A 21,145-nucleotide genomic window follows, 5' to 3' on the forward strand; every position below is an offset into this window, starting at 1 on the left:
TAGCCAGAATATAAGGCCCTGAAGGCTCTTATTAAAAAGGGAAAGAGAAAAATATCTGCATCCCCTCCTTCAATACCAGGAGTGAGCCACAAGATAACACAAGATGTGATCAGAAATCCTGCTACTTGTCAGACTTTTAAAGCCACAAGAGCAGGCAATCATTTAACCTCTTTATCCACTTCTCCCTCTCTCCTCATATTCCTCTTTAAAAACATGGAAGTTTTTGCATTTGTTCCTTCTGTTGATTCATTTGTTCCCCCTGTGTTTCTCTAAATCTGAAATAAGTCATCTCTTTTGCCCTTTGTTTACGGGAAAGCGTGTTCGAGAAGCGAAAGAATCAATGCCCCACTCATCAAATGGAGGAGCGTTTGGCATTCATAACATGAATGGATGAAAATAAATGCCTCTGGCTGCAGTTTTCTCCCCGCCGTTCCATGCTCCAGCTCTACCAGGCCTGAATCCGAGCGGTGGTGTGGGAAAAGGGGCCTCTTTTTCAGTTTTCAGTGTAACGGTCAGAGCATTCAGGCATGTGCAGACATGCCAGTCCTGGCCTGCGCTTTTTGTTTTTGTTTGTTGTTTGTTTTAACAGCTGCTAATAATTATATTATCCTGCTACAGAGGTAGTTCTGGGAAATGGGGATCTTTGAAAGCACCGAAGTGATAGGAGGAAGATGCCGCTTCCCTCCCCCAACTCCCCTTCACCATGTTAGTTTTCAGATACAAACAGCATTCCTGCCTCATTCCCCTCTGAAGTTAAAAGACTTAAATTCTTTACAAGGAAGGTCATCCTTTCGTAGCCAAAACCCTGTTTGCTTTTGCCTTTCCACTCACTTTCAAATGAAACAAAAAATAACCCTGAGAGTGTGCACCAGCGCACTTCACCAACTCAGAAATTAAGCATAACAAGCTCGGGGGTGGGGGGGGGAAAGACTGTGTTTCAGTTTATTGCTCTGTGTGTGTGTGTGTGTGTGTGTGTGTGTGTGTGTGTGTGTGTGTGTGTGTGTTCAGCAGAGGGCACTTCCCAGCAGCTCTTCCACGAATGCTGCGCAGAGTGTTCCCAACGTGACCCTATGGTGAGTTAGCAAGCTCTGGGCACACGGGCAGCAGTCACACGGTGTTCAGGACCTCGGTGTGCTCACTCAAAGGAACACTGTCAACTACCTTTAATAGTGTTAAATATAATTTATCGATTCTCCATTGTTTGTAATAATAACCTCCCTGAAGCTTGAGAATAATGTTTTCTTTTCCCCTGCAGATTTTGTCCTGTCAAACATTTATTTTTTTTCATGGTGTTGCTAATAGACCTTGAAATTAACACCGCATTTATGTTTAGGATCCATACCACGATTGTTTGTGCTGGTGCACTGCACTCATCCATCAGCAAAGCGAAATAGGAGATGGAAGATGCATCTGAGCCCCTTACCACCCTGGGAAAAAATGGGTCAAATTCTGCCCTTAGACGTAGGCACAGAACACTCATTAAGGTCAGGGAGAGCCTGGCTGCATATATGACACTGAGGCAGAATTTGGCTCAGTGCTTACTAGCTGATAGAAGCTGTAAAGCTAGAGGGGGCATAAAATGTTGGGGGGTGTTTTAATATGTCCTGTATAAACAGTGGTGTGGAGGATTTTGTTATCATTCTGTGAGATCAGATATGTTTAAAATGAAGAAAGGTATCTCTAATTACCTATGAAATTAGAATAAGCTTTAAAGTGAATTAAATATGGTCTAAACCAGTGACAGTATCCCTTTGAACAGTCGCCTAAGAAAAATTACCAAGCTCCAAGTAAAACTGGAAGATTGGGTTTGTCAGACTCACTTGTATTTAACAAAATGGCAGTTATTCCACTTTACATTAGCAATTAGCAATAAAAGAATTTATAATTTATTTAGAACTTTTTTCCCCAGTTTAACAAAACTTCTATAAAAGTCACATTGCTATTAAAAGCACATTGTGTTGAGAACCTCTGTAAAACACAGTATGTATCAGCATCCCATTAGCAAGTGGAAATCAGGAAATATTTAAAGGGCCCCATGTTATACCTGCTAGTATCTCTTTCTTTCCTGGAAAATGAGAAATGAGCTGGAATGTAAACAGGGGGTAGAAGGAGAATAAGAAATGCACCAGGACTGCATTTGGGATAGTCAAATTCTACAGCTTTGCACACGGCCTCTGACTTCTAGGGAGGGGGTTTCCATCGCTTGTAGAGAGCTGATGATGCATGGAAGGCTGACGCTGCAGAACAGCCAGCACAGGGGGAAGGGAGCAGGGAGAGGATGAAGGAGTAGTATATACAGCTTTTCACCTTTCGATCTCTATTCAGTTCACTCTCTGTGAGTGTTATGAAATCACTCAGAGCAACACAACCTGATGAAATAATCACATTTGCAAAACCTGTGTGTATCTAGAAATTGCCAGAACTTCCTCTATATGTAGGGCTCCCATGCAGGAAATAAAAGCTGGGTGATTTATGGCATTTTATTGCACTTCTTGGACATTTCTAATGTTTTTTTCATTGAGAAATGGCAGAAGCTGCAATTTGGATTTTTATTGTGCAGTTCGCGAGCCTTCTCCCCAGCCCCCTTCCCTCTTTTTCCTTTCCTGGGTGAACTTGCTTTGAGTTTAGGAGATGAAAGTTTATGGAGAGGAGTGTCAAGGGGACTGAATCCAAACACAGAGCCAGTGAGCATGTTGCCAGATTTTATCTACCCTCACTGAAAATACAGTATCCAGAAAAAGATGAGTGATTATAAAGGAGAGTGGCTTAGCCTCTAACTTACACAAAAATTCTTGGACGGGTTTCTAGTTTTCTTTTTTAAACAAACAAAACAATGATTCCTGGTTGGCAGTTCCCAAAGTCTTTCCTTTTTTTCCCATTTTTTGGCACATTGCTGAAAGGTCATGCTGATGTATTTCCAAAACATGCTCATTGAGTACAGCTTTGCAAAAAATAAGAGCCCCTTTCTTTAAGGTCTGATCTTCCTCTCATTTAAGGCAGAGACAAAATTTCCACTGTTTGTAGGAATAAAGGAGTAGAGCCTAAACAGAGGTTCAAACTCACTGTAGGATTAAATATAGGCTGAGTAACACCAGCTACTCCTAAAGCTGCTGACACTATTATACAATCCTGTTTACCATTGCTTGTGTCTGCCAGACTGTAATGTTTCAGGCTATCAATGGTCATGGTACTTTTCAGTCTCAAGTAAAGATTTCTGACAATGAGGCAAAGCTAAATCAGCTGTTTCCCATGTTAAAATAGTGATGATTCCTACAAAAAGCCCTTGTGCCCATGCATTTCGGGGAAGGAACTTAAAACCCCATGCGCTTTATTTCTGGGATGAACCATATTCCACCAAAATGTTGCCAGATGAAAAACCTTTCCAAGATTGTACTTTCCATATGCTTCATGGGCTGCAATATTAAACTGCCGAGTTTGTTTAAGCATCATGCATTAAAATGTATATAGACATGGCTGCTTAAACTAAAGGTGCACAAGCACACTTTGCCTGCTGATCCAAACACTAGAGTTTGTTTGCAGGCATACTGTCTTGTAATGTGTGCACATGTACCTACGTGCATGGGAGGGGGGCTACTGTTGTTTATTTGGCTTAGGCAAGCAGGCAGTAGGATGGGTAAATGGACAAATAGCTTGACTAGAACTCAAGGAACTTACGCTTTGTTCTTGGCACAGCATCAAGTTTCCTGCATGACCTTGTATAAGTCACTTATTCTGTCCTGCGCCTCAGTTGTCCTTGCCTGTAAGAACTTTCCTTCCTTCCAGTACTGCTATATAGTTAAAATTCATTAATGAACCAAGCAAGAAATGGCCAGTGGGGCAGAGAGGAGGGGTGGGTATTAAAAGAAAACTTTCTTGATACTTGACTTGAAGGGCTTCACTCCTTCCAGGTAACTTTAACTGAAGAATAAATAACATTATCAGTATTCACTGTTGTGTTGTAGTAGGCTCAGATGTACTAGTCATAAATTTGGAACCCATTGTTCAGGGTTCTGTGCAAGCACAGGACAAAAGTATGATATATTTGGCATCAAAACTATCATCAGAAGATTTTCATAATGCTGGATAAATCAAAGCCAGCACCACAGATCTTTGTGCCCAGCATTTATTTTTCTAGAGTTTTTATATTTAAGGGAACACAGTGTGAACTCACAAACACTGAAAATTTCACGTACTGCTCAGATGTGAAGCCTGCTACTCTCTCCTTTAGTTGCTTTCAGTAAGAAGTGAAATCTTGTTGGCTTCTGGATCGGGCTTTTATCTAAGGAGTTAAAGCAAACACAAATCTGTTGCCTTTAAACTCCAGTCCTGATCCCAGTGAGTTTGCAGAGGGCTGAGAGGCTTTGAAAAGAAAGGCAGGTTTTTTTGTCACCTTTGACACACAAACATCCCAGCAAGTTACCTTGTTGTTTATTTCCACTGTACAACCCTGAACATGCTGCTTTCAGGGTGCTTACCTTCCATAGCATGACCTTTCAAGCAAATATATCCCTTCAAACTTTGGAATTCAGCGAGGTAGAATTAAAATCATTGACCTTTCATTCTTCTTTCCTCTTAGCCCACCTCCCTCTCATATGCTTTCCCTTTAATAACCAAGAAGCACATCTGCAGTTTTGTTGTAAACACTGCAAAAAGCATTAAGGTTTTTAAGGTAACCTTGGCAAAATCCAAATTAGAAAACATACTGCAGTGATTCACATTTAACCCCCAAGTTATTTCGCAGCATAGCTGACAGCCTGCATTCTTCAGAACTTTGTGTTGTTTGTTTTTTTCTTCCCCTTTCTCTTTGTAAGCTGCAGGACAAAGAGAAAAAAGCAAACCCAAAAAAAGCATGGGAATTTTTTTCTCCATTAGGTGCCTGATATGTAAAATAGACATGAAGAACTAGTTATTTTTCTGGTCACTGAACTAAAAAGAGACATATTTCTTACAAGACTAGAATAACTGTCAAATCAACAACAACAAAAGCCACTTGGTTAGTTTTTTTTAAGAAAAAGTTGTGTATCTTATTACTTGACTACTCAAGTCTTCAGCTTCCCCCCCTCTAGTAAGGGTCACTCAGGTAAGAAAAAGCCTTCACTGTTCAAGTCATCATGGTACTGTCATCATTTCATAATGCTGCCAATGCCATTGCCTTGGATCATCTTCCAGAGAAGAGAAGAGAGCAAATCAGTTTGGTGAGCAGGGTGGGCAAGGTATGCCTGACAGCAGTGCAGAAGCAGTCATTCAGAATGGAGGGCATCTGCTCAGGCTCAGTGAGAGAGCAAAAGCAAGAAAAAGATGCTGCAAAGGAAAGGGGTGGGGTTCTGTTTTTTTTCAGAAACGTGCTGCACTGTAGGACTGTGCCTTTTATTTTTGGCACAAATTGCTGTAGCAAATTATATAGCTTATCAGATGTGGTTTGTTAGGCTCAGTAAAGAAACCGCAGCAAGGACTTGTTTTCCTTGTTGTCTGCACCCGATTATGAGATCGGCACAAATCAGATTCCTGATGTTGCACAGGAACAAGGTTGAAACTCCATGGGCCTTGTTTTTCCTATAACCAAATTAAGCATGATTGGGTTACAAACCAATTCAGCTCAGTTAGGTTGATTGTCTCTCTGACTTTACACAAAAAGTAGTCTGCCTGTTCACTTCAATGCACAGGGATTTACTGGTGGGTAGGAAGCTACATGCTAATTTCAATCATTGCATAAGCTCACATAACTCCTCTTAAAACAACTGAATGGGATCAACGTGCCCTTGCTCCAGAGTTACATTTGGTCACTTAGTGAAGTGTGAGAACCCACAGACTGCAGGATCAAATCCTGCGAGCCCCTGTTTTCTTCTCAAAAGCCCAGACCAGCCCTAAAGGATGTAATCATGAATTACAGAAGGTGCGAAAGGGATTTCAGAGTACATTAATAAACAGAGCTTAGCTACAGCAACTAGGGTGCAGATACATATTTTATTCAGTTCTCCTGCATACTAGAAAAATAACCTTCAGTAAAGGGGTGGGCAGCAAGGAGATTAACACCGCCACTTCAATCTGCTTGCTACATGCAGTGCCTTTCCCACACCAGTAAGGCACTGTTACCACTGAAACAGGATAACCTGTTTGCCCTGATGCTGGTGGTCCCTGATGAGCAGACTACTCAGCAGTGAATGGCTGGTACCAAAGGCAGAAAGGAACAAGAGGGAAAAGACAGGCCAAATAAAAAATCCTTAGCCATCCATCTGTTTTCAGGGGAAGAGAGAAAATATTTCATTTTCTACCTGTAAAGAAAAATGGATTCATGTCACATCCTTCCTTGATTATCCCCAGCATTATGCAATTCAATAGATTTGCTGTCTTGATTAGACAGGCAGAATAGAATTTTAATTGTGAGTCTCTGGAAGGCAAAATGGAGAGATTTGTATGAAAAAACTGGGAGGCAGCAGTGTTATTGGAAGGCTGAGCTTTTTATAGTCAGTCTTTCTGCTTCATTCGACCATCTGCCTTTACTTGTGCTCTGCTGCTTGGGGTTGAGAAGTTGCTGGCTTTAAAGATGAGCCGCAAAGTTTAACCAGATCAATAAATGTGTGCAAGATCTCTCCCTACTAGCAGAACAGCCTTCAGCATTCCAGCTACATATGTTGACAAAAAGAATGTTTTAATTTTAGCATTGTTTTTACTGTTTATCAAACAGATATTATGCATGTAGTTGCTTGTACAAGTCACAGTCAAAAAGAAAGTCCCTTTCATAAAGGCCTGAGAAATGCAGACTGAGAAAACTATTTTACTGAGGGGCAAAAAGAGAAATTATTTTTTTTTTTTTTGATGTGTGCTTATAGGTACAGAGGTAGGGAGAGGAGTTGGCTGGCCTATGCTATTGTTTACAGGTCAGGGAGAAGGTACGAGTGTCTGAGTCAGAAGCCAATGCTAATTTAAGGAATTTGGAGCTTAGTTCATGCCAGAAATCAGAGCTGAACTCAGTCCAGGACCAGGTGAAAGCAAATGTGGACTTTCTGATACCTTAATTCTACATCAGTGATGAAATGTGCCAGTCATATTTATTGGCTATGTAAGTGGGCAGTAAAGCCACAAGTTTGGGTAGACAAAACAGTTTGAGTGATATGTGGTAGTCTTCACTATAGGGATTCAACCCATTTTGGGATGCTATTTGCAAACGGTGATTTTCTCTGAGGTATAACTGTCTCCCTGTCTTTTTAATCGTAGAAACTCTGGAGACAGAAAACATCACTTCCACAGGTTAATACGTGGATTGTCCAGAATTCAAACACACAAATTCCAGCCCAAATAAGCCACACTTTGAGTTCTGTAAGGTCCCTGGTTTAACTCACTGTGAGCAGGCTCTTAACAGTTCAGTGATGCGCTTTCTCTCCATGAAAAACTTTAAAATCATGTTGGGTTTGTTCCAACAGGAAAAACAGTTGCAACCATAAACAGTTTCATAGGGCTGGGAATATGTTCCCTGCCCAGATCTAACCTTTTCCATAGGTGAAATAAACATGAAAATGCCTTGAAATACACTGTTGCTACTAAACAAGAGATTTATGTTGCTGGATTGGAGTGTCACTATTTTGTTCTTGTCTATAAAATAGAACTAGAGGTCGTAGTGTCAGTCCAGTTAGTGCACACATCTAAAAACTCAGGATCTTTAAAGTTTTTGATCAAAGAAATTATGCTGGAACTCTCCTAAGACTATTCAACATATGAAGATTTCAGGAATTTCTACCTTCTCAATGGAAATATTTGCATACAACACCTTATTCTCTGCCTTTGCTATGGTCCTGGCAGTACAGCTAAGACTGCCTGGCACTCAGGTGTCAGGCAGCCTTTGTTTCAGCTACCATTTCACCCCTCTTTTGCAGCGACCTGTGAGGAAAAGGCTTGCCCGGTTTTTGCACAAATTCCACTTGGTATCCTCTCTGCATCTGCACAGGAGGTGCAGCTACTACTTGTAACGTCACTGTTTATCCACCATTTTTCACTTTTGCAACTATGCAGACTCTTGTGAAGATTGAAAAACCTGCACCATCACCTAATGAGTGGCATTTTGCGCAGAAACCGGAACGCTTCTTTTTTTTTTTTTTAACAGAGGTCAACTTATCCATCACATTTTCCTAACAATGCTTTTTCTTATCTCAAGGACTAAAGTGTTCCTTCAAGGACTGTGCTCATACTTCACATGGAGTTTTCTTTACTGCTAGAAGGAGTGTTGCAGTAAGGAGGCAGAAAGCAAATTTACAGCAAAAAAAGTAAAGAAGTAGCTATAGAAATAAAAATGCCTTTCAACATTGCCAAAACACCTGTAAATCTCATTTCAAGGCAGACATAACAGACAATTAGGGACTGACTAGAGGAAATACTTAAGATATGCCCTTATACAGCAAAGCACTTAAATATCTGATTATCTTCAGTCTTGCCTTTTACTTCAGCATTTATTTATACACTTTGCTAAGACTGATTTTGAACAAGAAAAGCTCATCTGAATTTCAGGCACTTTACTGAGAAGATCAAGATAATATTTCAACTGATTAACCAGAGTTCAAGGCTGCTCCTTCTCAGTGATACAAAGGACATGCTGATACAACTGAACTCAACAAAAACTGCCACCTCCGGAAAATGATGCCTTTTTCTTAACGATCTCAAACAGGGTTTCCATGCCTGATGTTAGGCACCTGCATATGGAAATGTTGTTATTGCTGTGTTAAACCCTAATCAATTACTATTATTGCAGGGGTTAAGCAAGCAAGTTTGGAATTTGAACCTGCACAAAGAAAGTCCCATGCACAGAGCAATGGGCCATCTACAGTACCAAAGAAAATGAACGGGCCAGCTATTTCATGGCCTCTCTGTGCCTCACAGAATCAGTACTGCTGTGCTTAATGATAACACATTTATCGAACTACACAGAAATAGATGTTAATTTTAAAATGTGTCAGGTGTAAAAGAGAAAGAAAAGGAGAAAAGCATTGCTGCAACCTTCTCTTTGTGGATTTACCAAATTTTTATTCTAAACACGAGTCTAACATCATTCATGGAAATACCAGCTCAGCACTGTTGAACAGCAGTCTGTTTCTTTATATTTATTTTACCCCCTCATATTTTCTTCCATTTAAGTTTTGCAATGTACACAAACAAACTGCAATGAGAAAAAAAAGACAACAAAAATGAAATCCATAAAAAGGCAGGCAATAGAAATAACCTTTGCCACTCCTTTGGCAGTATTTTGCACATTTCTCCGCTAGTGGCTAAGGTGGGTTTTTTTGCACTTTCAGGCAACTGTAGATGATAACATGAATAAAATTGTATGGTGTTTCATGAATTTAACAGAAACATTTTAGAGGCAATAATTGCCCGTTCTGGAGTGTACTTTAATTTAGAGATGGAATTCTTCCTGTGATTTATGTAGCAGTATATTTTATACCATGTAAGGTAAGCTTTTAAAACTGTCTCCTCACATACACACCTATTTGAAATGTTTGCCTTCATATACACACTCACAACAAACATAAATACAAAAATCCATAGTCATAATGCACGTGTATAAAAACATGGACCAGGTTATGTGTGTACGTGTGAATAAATCCATGTATGAAGGCAGGAATTTGTTTTTGTGCAAATGCAGAAATTTCAAATTATTCTATCCCTAATTAGATCATCTTTTGGTATAATGCAGAGCCACAATAAATTATAAGCAAAAGATGACAGTCTAAGGGAAAACGTAGGAAACACTTATGACTTCAGTGCGTTCCAGGAGTAGAGGTTAGGGGCAAATTTTGTGTCTTTTGGAATCACCACAAACTTCTGATTATCAGAAATAACAAGGTGCTGATTGCTTTGTGGTTTCTCTTCCTTTAAATACATGTCCAAGCAGAAGACACTCTGTGTGTAATGATATGCTAAGGAAACAGAGACAAGGCATCTTGTTTTCAAGACTGTCTTCATCTGCTACAAAGAGGGTAGCAGCCCATTGTATTAGTTAGAGTACAGTCTGCAACAAACATATTTATGCAGCTGATGGGCCTGTTCTTTCCATCTGCCAAAACACTTTATATGCCTGCTGTGCATGGTGCAGACAGTATGTTTACTGCTACTCTTCACCAGTGTAACCACATGAACATACTAATGCCAGTGACCTAGTCACACTCTGCTATGTCTGGCTTAATAACCTGGGGACTAGGAGCCAGGAGTTTTATTCTTTTTTCTTCCACTTGCTGCTTTTCCTTTTTTCCTATCCCACAAATTTAACCAAGATTTCACAAATTTTCCCACTCTGCAGCAAAAGGAAACCAGCCCTGTGTAAATTTTTCCACACACAACCCAGGCTGGCCTATTGCACCCTAGCGTTCAAATGAGGCAGTCAGCCAGGACATAATTCTTTGTGTATCCAAGTCCCTGCCCCAGCTGCTAAATTACAGCCAGAAGACACAAGCCTAGAGGACACTATTTGTAGTCCTCTGTACCAGAGAACAGCAACATCAGATTGTGATTGTCACTGGACCAGCCTTAGGACCCTGGCATGCCACATCTCACATAAGCTGGTTGACTAGAGGGCTAATGATCTAGCTCAAAACCTTTCCTCCACTGTGAAGACATTTAATTAGTAACAAGAGGTGGAGTAGTTGGAATGGAGGAGCAGAAGACAAAGAGCAGCAGAGCAGCCCAGTGCTTCAGACACACTCCATACTTCATTTTCAGTAAGGCAGAGAAGTAAACTCATGTCTGCTGTATCTAGGCGAGCTATGGAGACAGTTTTCTTTAACCAAAGAACCAATTCTGTTAGCCTTTTTCACATTCACTATTCCTTCAAAAAATATTCCCATTTCAGTTGGGTACCTGTAGAAAAAGTAACTGTTTAGCATGAGAATGATAGGCCAAGGCCCCCTACAACCTAGGCATAAAGGACTGGGACTTTTTCATTTCTTTTTTCTCCTCCATGTGTCCTTCTCTGAGTCCCTCCCTGGAAATGGAAATGGTGTATTGTAATGCAGATTTCCTGCAGAATCTCACAGATCACTCTCTGCAGGGATTTCACTCTTCAGCTGAAATACTTTTCTGCCATGGTATTGTTCATTTATTCAACAGCTTTATTTTTAAACATGGAATACTATAATTGTGCATTACTAATTCCTTTAAAAAGCATTATAGTGTTTATTTTTTGATTGAGGCTTGAGGGCTCAAGATCATTTGGCTGAGTTTTATTGGTGTCTTTTTTATTCCATTATTTATGAATTTAAAATACACTATGAAAGGATCAAAATAAAGTAAAGGACCTCAAAACCCCACAAGTCTTCTTTTCATTTCTTCAATCCCAGCAATCAGTCTGTTTTCTCTTTCATGCTTTCTGCAGAGAACCATTTCCTTTAATGTAATCACTGGCTGATTGACTCTTGCCTCTGTTTCCACTTTGCTCCTATTTTTGGAGGTCACAGAAACAGCAAAGGTTTCATTTAATTTCTCATTAGAGACCACACTTTGGCCCCAAAGCTCTCAAGAGCCCAGAAACAGACAAACACCATCTACCTCAGCTCAGAGCCAAGGTGTAAGACCAGAATTGTGAAGCAGGGAAACCCTCAGTCCTGCCCTGAATTCACCCACAGGAATAGCTCTGGTCTCTACCCCAGGCCACCTAATGCTGAAGTGACCAGTGGATGGTCTTCTTCAACATTGCAGTGGCATCTCCCTCACAACAGTTTCAAAAAAGACAAGTCAAGTCAAGAAGAGCAACATGACAGTGAAGGGCCTCTCTCTGTGCAGTCAGTAAGGGAAGATATATGCCCCAGTACTACTAGTGCAGCTGGTACAGAGGAAAGATTTTCTGGGCAGACGTCTAAGCTTTTGTTGTACAGCTGCTTCAGCGAGATTAATCCAGTTTTTGTGGAGAAAAACGAAGACTGACCCACAGAAAGCAAAATCCCTGTGGAGGAGGGAGGGGTGAAGGGTGGTATTCACTAGCTTCCCCCACCATGGCAAGCAAACTTTTGATCTGAGCCTACTTTCACTATCTCACAGAATCACAGAATTGTTAGCGTTGGAAGGGACCTCTAGAGATCATTTCCCATATTTGCTGTATGCCTTACCCATGGTAACACTTCAGCAGCAAAAGAATACGTTTGGCCTGGACCTGTTCTTACTCCAGCAATCCATGGTAGAGCCTGGAGAAATCGTCTGTCTTCAAAGTTCAAGCTTGCTGGCAGTATCAGATAGGATGGCTCAGGAGATCTAAAGAAAATAAGCCCTGAACTACACTGTTTGGTGATCAGATTTTAATGTTTTGTGTTTTGTTGTTTTTGGGTTTTTTTCCAAAAAGAAGTAGGAAAGTTTGTCCTTGTAATGATGACTAGAGCACAAAAAATTTGCAGTCTGGTTCATGGAAAGGTCCTGAAGCATTACACTGATGTTCAAGAAGTTTGCACCTTACTGTAGCAAGAGAAAAGTTTGAGTCCTGTAGACATTAATAGGTCTCAAACATACTTAACTAGGGAAGACTTCATCCCACTGAAAGTAAAGCATGGGATTAGGAATTTTGCTGAATATGAGCCTCCAAAAAACTGAGTTGTATTGTTGCTCTGGAAGTAATGGCCACAGGCATGTTTTTATATCTCCGAAGTAAAAAATATCGCTAATTAAAAAAGACCATTTAGACTATGGTTAAACAACTCCTAACAGAAGTATTTGCTATGGGCTAATAACAGTTGTAACCCCCTACGTTAACTCTATATGCTAAGATCTGCCTTAAAATGTGCATGGGCAGTTTCCACTGGTGCATGTAAACATAAATTACTGAATAAAGAATAATTGATTTAGAACTGTAAAAGATCAGTAGCCTTGCAGAGAAAAGGGACAGCAGTAGACAGATACATTTTTAAGTACTAATGACTCTGCCATATGAGAGTAGCTTTACTCTGTATAATGCATGAGTGGTAAAATAGGTCAAACCCTGGAAGCATCCACATGTTTGAAATCATTATGAATACAATGGTTTTACTGCATCACCAATTGCATAAGATCTCCAAAGCAAAGGCGCATGTGGAATGCAAAACATAATGAAAATCCTTGCTCTTGTGTTGCAGATTAGAAAGCTACTAGAGATTTTGGATCCTTTCCCAAATTTAATACAGTTACTTTACTGTGGTCAGTGCTTCTATGTTTTCATTTTTGTGTGAGGATTTTGTTCCCTTGTTCTTTTTGTACCATTCCTAAGATTTCAGCTGTTTGTGGTATAGAAAATTTGGCATATTAACAATTATAGTCATTTTTATTCAAAGAAAAGTGTGGCCATCCCATTTATATTCTGCTAGAGCTTTCAGGGATGGGGGAAGGCTTCATCCCATGACATCCCATCCCCCACAAACAGAGGAAGCTACTTTGCTGCCTACCTACCACTACAGCTATAGTTATGTCAGTGCTAGGTAATGAAAAGGCTTTGTTATTTAACAGGCAAATAATAGAGAGCCTTTGTGCAGGGATAATTACAGTGGTTTGGATATTTCTGGATTAACTCTTGGGATGAATGTTCATCTCAGTAAATCACTGATAAATATACATTAGCACCATGTCTCTCTCTATTTTATACTCTAGTAATTTTGGTCATACTACTCGCAAGTCTATCTGGGGCTGATTATGAAGTACAGGCTTCAATGCCCTTTGCCCATCTTTGCCGTATGACTGTAGTACAACAGTCAGAACTTCCTACATTTTACCTCAATCAATTTGTCTTCTGATAAAGCAGCAACAAGGTTGCATAGCTTGCTGGCTGCTGGGAAGAGTAACTGGCAAATATTTGTACAGCACTTCGAAGAAGTAGGACCTGACTTATTGCAGCATTACTGCTGCAAATGTCATGCAAATGCATGACACTATCATATGAAAAAAAGCAACTGCTGGGAACCAGGCCCATAAAGGACCATGTGCCATTGTTTCTCTCCTTGCACTATTTTCATATCTGTTATTTTTTCCAAGCTACCATTTGTTCAAGCCAGTTCACCACACAAGTCGATGAGGAGTTTCTGAGAACAAGGGAAGGGATGCAGGGTGGTGACAGGTACCGGAGATGCCCAGACAGAGGAGCAGGAGTCACCTTTGTCTGGACCTCTTGCTAGTGTTAAAACACTCAGGTCAAAGACTGGTTTCTATGGAAAGATGAAAAGTCTTGAAATCATATAAGGAACCCTAAATACTAATCACAAAGATGTGCTGCATCTCATACCTTCATAATTTACGTTTGTGGAAATCAACACAAGATTTTGCTGTATACAGGGCTCCTTCTTTCACAGGATGACCCACAGATACAGGTAATGACATTTCCCCGTACTGTTGTCCTGGACCTGAGCTCTGACTGAAGAGTTTTTGATGAAAATGAGGAGGTCCAAGGTCCAAATATTTATCTTATACTTACAAGCAGTATTATTTAAAGTAAATTATGCTACCTGACAGCTCTTTTTAGTCAGAGGGCTACAAAACAGCCCTCTTTGAAGAAAAAGTAAGACACAAAAGTTTATAGAGGGAAATTTAGAGTGGGAAAGTACTGCTATTATATGGCTAAGAGTGCTATGAAATTGCTGTGAAAATCGTAAATCCATAATTTTATTGCCAAACCTGGTTTCATCTACAGTAATAGTCATTAACAGTGGAGATGGAAAAAAAGACCCATTAGGTCATTTTACCTATCTTCTTGTTAATTAAGAGTGTCTCCTTACAAGGATTTTGACTGTTTTGTTCATTTTAAAAATAACTAAAGCAATGAGGGTTCAACTGACTTCTTTGGGAGACCATTCAGCAGACTAGCACACCTCATAGCTATGAAATTTTTCCTCATTATCAGCATGGATTTTTTCTTTGTTCATTCTCATGCCGTTATTTCTAGTTATACTTGGTTGGACTATTTCTGTATTACATCAAATTCCATCATTTCATCTCACATATGTATTTCTTTCCCAAAGCATATACTGGGCTAAATCTGAGCTTCAGTCAAGAAACTGGATATAAACCCATAGTAGTGATTGGTTATAATAGGTCCTATTTTTACTACATATTGAGCCCACAAACAAAAAGAATTGCTTTTTCAATTCTAAATGGGAAATCTGAAAATCAATTTTTTTCTTCAAGGATTCTTTTTTTCCCCCAAGTATATGACTGTCTGCTTCTCAAATCCACTCAAGCACTTAAAAAGCAGCTTCCCCTCCAAGAAAACTGAACTGACATTCTGGAGCTGCAAGTCACATCGTAGTTCACATTTAAAGGGAAGGAATGTCTTTTATTTACTACAGGACCAATACCAGACATATCTTTGCTCAAATAGTTAGCTAAAGGTGAATGTGTTCCCTGCAGAAGGTCACAACAGAGTATGTACCACTTAAGTCTCAATTACACTCTATTTATACCTGAAACTTTCCCTAACTGGGAGATTCTGGGAATTTTTCTCCATTTAGCTGTATTTTGGATATTTTACTCTCTCTTGGAGAAGGCAATTGTAGAATTAAATATTATCAATAATGGTGTGAAGTAGACCTCCTAGTGTATAGCAAGACAAAACCGTGTAGGTAGTTAAGTAATACTGTTAACTAATATTATGCACATTGCTCCTCTTTATTTTCACCCATTCTCAGGTACTTAACACTTTTAACATTCAATCCCCTGTAAAAAAAGTAAAAGCTTTACTGAAAAATCTTTTTTTTCTCTCAGAGAACAGTGAGTAAAACCCATGAATAAAAATACAAGTTTTCCAAACAAGTGGAAACAAACTGCCAACAAACAACTGAGCAAACACATTTCAGAAGCCTAATATTATCTCTAAATTGAGCTAATGAAATTATAAAGATGCTCTAATTTATCCTTTTCTTTGAAACACATTCTCCATAAAAGGGTATTGGTCTCACCACACCACCTTCTTTCCAGCTGACAACTTTTCTCAAGAGGGAAAAAAACCAGGACAAAATATTCATGCCTGTAGTCACACTCCTAAACCTGTGGCCAGATACCCTAAAGAGAAACTAAAACTTATGCAGAAGATCCAATCATATAATCATAGAATGTTTGGTTTCAAAGGGACCTTAAAGATCATCTAATTCCAACCCCCTTGCCATGAGCAGGGATACCTTCCTCTAGATCAGGTTGCTCAGAGCCCCAGCCAACCTGGTCTTGAACACTTCCAAGTATGGGGCATCCACAGCTTCTCTGGGCAACCTGTTCCAGTGCCTCACCATCCTCTAAGTAAAGAATTTCTTCCTAATATCTAATTTGAATCTCTCTTTTAGTTTAAAACTGTTCCCTCTTGTCCTATCACTATCTGCCTGTGTAAAAAGTTGCCTTCCCTCATTTTTGTAAGCCCTCTTTAAGTACTGGAAGGCCACAAGGAGGTCTCCTCAGAGCTTTCTTCAATGCTTCTGGTTAGTAAGCCATTGCTTTTATTTTGTTGATAATTTTCAGGGAGGAATAACTTTGTTAAAATACATTTCTAGATCCTTGTTTCCTCTTTCTGGCCAACTCCTCCCTTTTGTTTTGCAGTTCAGATAAATTAAATACTGATTCATAAACTACAAGCTTATTCTCTTGTCCTCACGAACATAAGGACTGTCTGTTGTTCTTGTGAAAATAAATTCATTCTGCTCAGCTTTCCCGATATATACACATGTTGGGATGAAAGGTTACTGTGAAGTCTCTGGATCTGATCAGCTGCATGGCAGTGAAGAGAATTAGTGGATTACAGGAGATAAAAATTTAAAGTGAAAATAAATAAATGCTTAAAACTACATTAAAGCACATGTGCATATCACAGGGAAGTCCAATGTATCGGCATTCTGGAGAATGGTATAGCAAACCTGTAAACTTCCTAGGCTTGTTGTGTATATGCCAGACCCTTGAAATTAGCTAGTGTGGAAAATGTTCTTGTAGTTTCACTTCCTCTGCAGGGTCTTGGGTTACGGTTTTCATTTGTGGTGTTGCCTTTTGAGGGTGTTGGGGGATTTTTCCCCTCTTTAAGCAATGAAAAATGCAAGGGAAAGAAATTTACCAGTTCAAAAAACAGGTTAACTATTCTCCTATACATTCTTACCTTGTGTTTGTCACCATTTCCAAACTCTGTCTATTACTTCACGAAACTGCTTTATCATTCTCTCCTGAGAGCAGGGTGGACAGTCTGGGATCTGTTTTAGAATATGTTTAAGTATTACATACACATTTATGTTGTATCAGTTTATATTTAAAAAAGCAAGTTCAGAGAACTGATGGTGGCAGATTTCACAGTAGACTTTAGATCTTCTAGATACACCCTCTACAGTTCTGGGCTACCAAGAAGGAAAGCTCTGTTACTTATTAACTTAGTGCTTGATGTCCTAAATAACAATATGAGCCAGAAGTGCATGCAAGGGTTGCTCTCAATGCAAGGCACTCCATTTCTCAAGGGCCAAATGATGTGTAGCACTTTTTCCAGCCCAGGGACTCGGAAAGAAAAGCCCAGGTATTGCAGCCCAGACTGTGATGAAGCTTTACTCTACTCTTGTGTGAATGAGAGTAGGGAGCTTTAGAGTATGTTCTTACAGGCATGTTTTTCCTAATACTCCTATGTCCCCAATATTCCTTAGGACCTTTTAGGAATCTTTACATTAAAAGATGTGTAGTGGTTGAGACTGCTGACACACTGGAAAATGCAGGAGGGCTCCTTGGGAACATGATTCTTTCCAGTCTGCAGCACACAAAACTTAGATAACTTCCTAGCTCTCAGGGAGATTATTTTGAAACTGCATGAAACAAATCATTCCACCAAATAATTTCCACAGTCAAAAGCTGGCAATATTAGTCCATAAATCAAACCTGTATTGCATTCAGTCCCTCTACTCTGCTTTTCTCCTTGAAGATAGGCAAGCAAATCCAGGTTTCCTTACTCCAGACAGTAAATACCAGTCATTGCCTTCTAAATTAATTTGAGAAGTCTTTTTGGTTCAGTTATACCAGGGGATGAAAGTAAAGTTGTTGTGACCATCAGATCCTTTGATTCTGAAAGTACAGTCAAGTCAAATATTTAGATTTGTTTCTAGTGTCTGCTGTTTCTGGTAAGCACTAATGTTTTCAAGAAATCCCATAGACAGACTTGGCAGTCTTCCTTTCACTCCAGAAAGGATCTTGTGTCATCACTTACACCCTAAAACACAGAGGCTCACAGGAGCAATGGAAACTGACCTTTGCAACAATGTTGTTGATGTTAGTCAACAGTATATATAGATTTATATAACGTCTTGACCAAATCTATACAAGTACTACTACAGTTTCAGCTTTTCGACAGTAGATTAGGACAGTAATAACAAAAAAATTAACTTCCTAAAACACTGCAGTATGTTCTTAGCAAGATTCTAACAAAATCTGGTGAAATACCAAAGCAATCAGTCTTGTTTTATCTTTGGGCAAACTAGCAGGTTAGGTGGCTTGAATTTACTGTAAGAAAGTCTTGTCTTACTAACTGTATCTGACCAGGCCTTTCTCCCAGCATTGCTCGCTGCAGGGCAGCTCCAGCAAAAGTGTCGGTAGTTCCCAGTGCAAACTGGTAGAGACCAGTTCACAGCAGGTTCCAGGACACTGTTTTGTCTAAAACTACTCAGCCATTCCGTGCAGCAAAACAGCTACTATCTTAGACCTCCTGCTTTTGCTGTGACCAGGGGGGCTGCATTGCTGTTAGCAATGGGGATAGATAAGGACAGTTTTCAGGAAAAATTAAAAAAGAAAGAAAAAAAAATGGGAAAACCCTAATGAAGGCAAGGGCATGGAAGCGAAAGTTCAAACCAAGCAGCTCCAAAGCAACTATTGCTAATTTCAGAATCCTTTAAACCTGTGAATAAAAGCATGAATTCAAATTAATCAATTGTCTTTTAAAGTCGCTGAGGTAGCACTCTATTACCTGTGCCTTTAGAGTGCATCTCAGATGTGTCATTCAGGCTTCTGAAGACAAGAAAGATACAAATGAATCACCTTGTTACAAATTAATCACCCTGGGATTAGGACTAAAAATTTCAAAAGCCCCTTAAAATGATTTAGAAATCTAATTCCCGTTTTCAGAATTCACTTAGGCAGTTACATTCTGACTCTAGTCAAAAGTCAATGGGATGATAACTCCTAAGTCACTCTAATACATCTAAAAATGTTACCTGCTTCTATATGTAACACAACAAGCCCCTCTGTATTTGCGTTTGCCCTTCAGTGAGTGTCCCAGGCTTCTGCTTTTTCATCCCTGATTTCCGTCCACATTTACCATATGTTGCGCTTTCATTTTCATTAAACATTTTGAAAGATGGAGGTTTCAAACAGTGAGCTACTCATTCATCCATCTTTCCACACAGAAACCTAGCATCAGTAAAACACCAATTTCAGACATTATTTTTAACTAATGAGAAACGAAATGTTTTTCCTGACATTGACAGCAAAATCCATGCACCTATTTGTATATTTTACATAATGATACAGCATGTGCTACTGTCATATCTCAGACTAAGCATACATTTTGGTCTTCTCCCAGTTATATGCCTTTTTCATAAATTAATGGGTAATCATAGGATAGACAAAGTTTCATTTGAGTCCTAAGGGGGTAAAGCAGTAGTTGAGCTATCTGGATGGTACTGCTCTTCCATTGACCAGATTATGATAAAGTCCCTTTTCTTCCTTGGGGCATTGGAAAAATCTTTTAATTCTCCATGTCTGTTCCCCTCCACCCTATGTCTGTCTTGTCCATTGCATCTGCAACATTATGTTGGCAGCACTTCTCTTATAAATGTCTGATTCCACTATGGCACAAACTATAAGAAATAAAGGAATACTCATGTCTAGACTACACCTATTCAAAGCGTATATAAACATAATATCTTGCTTTCTGGTATAAAAAAAGATGAACTTCATAGTGCTAGTGAATGGCCAGCTAGAAAAGGGAATTAAGATAGGGCAGAGAGGCAGAAAACAAAAGCAAAAATCACATTCAGATCTGAAGGAAAATTATATTCACAGTAAATCAGCAGTTACCCTGGCTTTCAGCTCAAGATTTCCCTTCCCTTCACCCACCCCCCACACCCTTGTTTTTTTGTTTACTTTTTAGTTCTTTCGCCCAAGACTCTGTAGTTTTCAGTCTTTTGTCATCTTCCCTAGACAAAAGCACAGGACTTGGGGAAAAGGATTAGGGAAAGGGAAATTCCTATCCTGACATTTATTTCTTCAGTGACCTTGACAAAGTCACTTAATTTATTGTTTCCCTTACTGTAACAAAATGGACAGGAATAAAAATGCAGTCTTTTTCTAACAGTCACAACTGCCTTGTGATCCAATCCTGTCTGCTGAGTCTGCTCTAAAACCCCAGATTAAGTTAGTACAGATTCGAGCTGTAATTGTTATCAGTAATGCCTCGCCTCTCCTCTAGACACACTTTCTGCAGCGGTCAATACCTGTTCAGCAGCCGGTCATGGTGGGAGAATAGGAATCACCAGAATAAATGCTATGCCCTTCTCCCAAGCCTGTTGCATCTCAATAAACTTTGCAGTGTGTCCAGCAAAGGAGGAATTCAAAAGGGTGGTCCTAAATCAGGACTCTGAAGGGCTTTGCATTCAGAATAAGACACTATGGGAGTATCATGATGACAGCTGCACTTACATCACTGAAAATAATTATTCTGATCCATGAACACAAGCTAAGCCGTAAGAATGGTCTTGTAAGCAAGGTCTGTTTTAATAGAAACATAAGTATTATGCATTACAGTCTATTATAAATTGGTTGTAATTTTCTCCTGACACTCTGTGAATTAAACTAGTTAGGATACAAAAAAAAATAACAAATGCCACAAAGCAGAAAGCAAGCTCAGTGTCTGAAGGTTAATGATTGCTCATGAAAGCTACAGAAATAAATTATCTGCCTAGGGACACTGTCACATGATCGGCACAAAAGCTGCAACAGCCGAAAATGTTTATGTAGAGAAAAAAAACACTGTCAGCATCACAGCGCCCTTCCCCCACCGCCGGAGCACAGTCCCGAGCCAAACAGCTGCTCCTGACTGCTTACATTAAACTAATTTGTGCTGCAACATTGCAGCTGCTTAATTTTTAGACTGAACTTTATCACCAAGAAGTGTTACAATAACAAGTGATGCAGCCCTATCTCTGAAGAAATAGCA

This window comes from Manacus candei, unplaced genomic scaffold, assembly GCF_025592945.1.
Source record: "Manacus candei isolate 608988 ecotype Guabito, Panama unplaced genomic scaffold, ASM2559294v1 h1tg000034l, whole genome shotgun sequence".
Classification (NCBI taxonomy): domain Eukaryota; kingdom Metazoa; phylum Chordata; class Aves; order Passeriformes; family Pipridae; genus Manacus; species Manacus candei.